Source organism: Alligator sinensis, unplaced genomic scaffold (genome assembly GCF_000455745.1).
Source record: "Alligator sinensis unplaced genomic scaffold, ASM45574v1 scaffold73_1, whole genome shotgun sequence".
In the NCBI taxonomy this organism is placed as follows: domain Eukaryota; kingdom Metazoa; phylum Chordata; order Crocodylia; family Alligatoridae; genus Alligator; species Alligator sinensis.
This window is the reverse complement of record NW_005841838.1, coordinates 4,078,414-4,081,293: the sequence shown is the minus strand read 5'-3', so window position 1 is coordinate 4,081,293 and position 2,880 is coordinate 4,078,414.

Below are 2,880 nucleotides of genomic sequence, written 5' to 3'. Positions count from 1 at the left end.
GTGGGTCTGTATGGCAGTGTGAGGGGGGTGTGGGTGCATGTGTATGGTGGGGGGGTGCTTGTGGGACTCACTCAATGAACACTACACACACACACACACACACACACACACACACACAAAATCCCTCTCCCTCACTGCACATACAAACATTGTATGCTTGCCTCACTACACACACACACACACAATGTCCTTGCCTCATTGCTCTCTCTTTCTCCTCCCGCTTCCTCATTGCATGGACATCCATGGCCACCCACACACACCCACCCTCCCAGTCCTGGCTTCTGACCCCAGGGTACCGGTGCAGCCCCATGCTCCTGCGGTCCAGCAATGCAGCCAGGGCCACGTGGTGCTGGAGTCCCAGCCATGTGCAGGGAAGCAGCTACGAGCAGAGACTTCCGGGTGAGGAGGGGTGGGCGTGGGAGGAGGTTGGGGGGAAGTGGGGCAGGGCTAGGCTGGCCTTTCTACTGACTCCTGCCAGCTTCCCCTGGGTCCTACTGCCCTGTTTCCTGTCATTTTTGACAGGCAGCCAGGAGTAGATAAATATTAATTTTCTAAACTTTCTAGGTGCCCTGTGGGTTGGATTGAATGGCCTGGTGGGCCACATCTGGCCCGTGCACTCTATTTTGCCTGCCCCTGGTCTAGCTCCATCTTCTGTGGAACCATCCTTCAGGTAGTTGAAGGCTGCTATTAAATCCCCGCTTAGTCTTCTTTTTTCTAGACGAAGTAAGGCCAGTTCCCTTAGCATCTCCTCATAAGTCATGTCCCCCAGCCCCCTCCATATTCTCATTGCCTTTTGCTGGACTCTCCAATTTGTCCATATCCATTCTGTAGTGTGGGGCCCAAAACTGAACACAGTACTCCAGATGTGCTGAATAGGGGGGAAGAATCACTTTTCTTGCCACGCTGGCAACAGTCCTACCAATGCAGCCCAGTATGTCGTTACCTTTGGCAACAGGCCACACTGTTGGCTCATGTTTGGCTTATGGTCCACTGAACCCCCAGGTCCTTTTCTGCAAAGCTGCTGCCCAACCAGTCAGCCCCCAGCCAGTCCTGGTGCAAGGGATTGTTTCGTCCTAAGTGCAGGACCTTGCACTTGTCCTTATTGAACCTCATCAGATTTCTTTTGGTCCAATCCCCCAATTTGTCTAGGCCTCTCTAAATCCTATCCCTATCCTCCAGCATATCTACTACCCCCCTAGTTTGGTGTCATCTACAAACTTGCTGAGGGTACGCTCTATGCCATCTTCTGGTTCGTTAATGAAGATACTGAACAAAAATGGCCCCAGGACTGACCCCCTGGGGCACTCCACTTGATACTGGCTGCCAACTAGACATCGAACCATTGATGACTTCTCTTTAAGCCTGATGCCCCAGCCAGTTTTCTTATCCACCTTACAGTCCATTCATCCAGCCTATACTTCCTTAGCTTGCCTGCAAGAATATTGTGGGAGACTAACAAAAATGTTGCTTAACTCAAGGTGCACCAAATACACTGGTCTCCCTGCATCCACAGAGCCAGTCAGCTCATCACAGAACGCAGTCAGATTGGTCAGGCATGACTTGCCCTTGGTGAATCCATGCTGACTTCCTAATCACCTTCTTTTCCTCTTCCAAGTGCTTACAAAACAAACGGATCCCTTGAGGACCTGCTTCATGATTTTTCCAGGGACTGTGGTGGGCTGACCCTGGATACTCCTTTTTCCTTTTCTTAAATACAGGCACTATGTTTGCCCTTTTCCAATCATCCAGGACCTCTCCTGATCGTTAAGAGTTTTCAAAGATGCTAGAGGTGCACCAAAACATCGGCCCCATATTGGATCGGCACCATTATAGGGAAAATAGTATCAGAAATCAGCTTTTTTTGGCTTGATGTGGCTGATAATGCAGCCAATAAATGCCCTGTGCATTTATTGGCACAGGACATGCACAGAGCCACAGTAGGTACACAGCCAGGAACGCAGCGTGGTGGCTTAGGGAGCTGCAGCTGGCTGGTAAGTCTATTGTGGGGGAAGGGTGAGGGTGGGAAGGTGTTGCGGGGGGGGTGGGGCACATCAAGGCCCCCGCAGTGAAGGAGGGAGTAGGGCTGGGGCAAGTGCTGCTCAGCCGAGGCAGGGTGGGGTGCAGGATGAAACTGGGGGGGGTTCCTGTGGGGGGCATGGGAGGAGCCACATCCCACACCCCCGTGCCTGCAGATGGGCAATTAGCAGCTCCATCCCATGCCGTATCCCGCCTTGACTGAGCAGCACCTGCCCCTACCCCACTCCCTCCCTCATTGCAAGGGCCTTGAACTGCCCCCCACCCATGCTCCTTTCCTCCCACCACCCTTTCCCCCACAACAGACTTACCAGCCAGATGTGGCTCCCCATGCTACAGGGCTGCATATCAGAATCAAATTGCTATTGGCCGATATGGCTCCCTAAAAATCAGCCATCAGTATCAGTCCAAAAAATCTCTATCAGTACATCCCTAATGATGGCTAGCAGTTCTGCAATCACATCAGCCAACTCCCTCAGCAGCTTCGAGTGCATCATGTCCAGCCCCATCAACGTGTATATGTTCAGTTTTACTAACTAGCCCCTAACCTGTTCTTTCGCCACTGTTGGCTGCTCACTTCCTCCCCAAACTGTGCTGCCAGGTGCACTAGTCTGGGAGCTGACCTTGCCTGTGAAGACTGAGGTGAAAAATGCATTGAGCACTTCAACCTTTTCTGTATCCTCTGTCACTAGGTACCTTCCCCTATTCAGTAAGAGACCCACACTTTCCCTGATCCTCCTCTTCTTATTGACATACTTGTAGACACCCTTCTGGTTACCCTTCACGTCCCTTGCTTAGCTGCAACTCTAATTGCTCTTTGGCCTTTCTGACTTCATCCCTGCATAC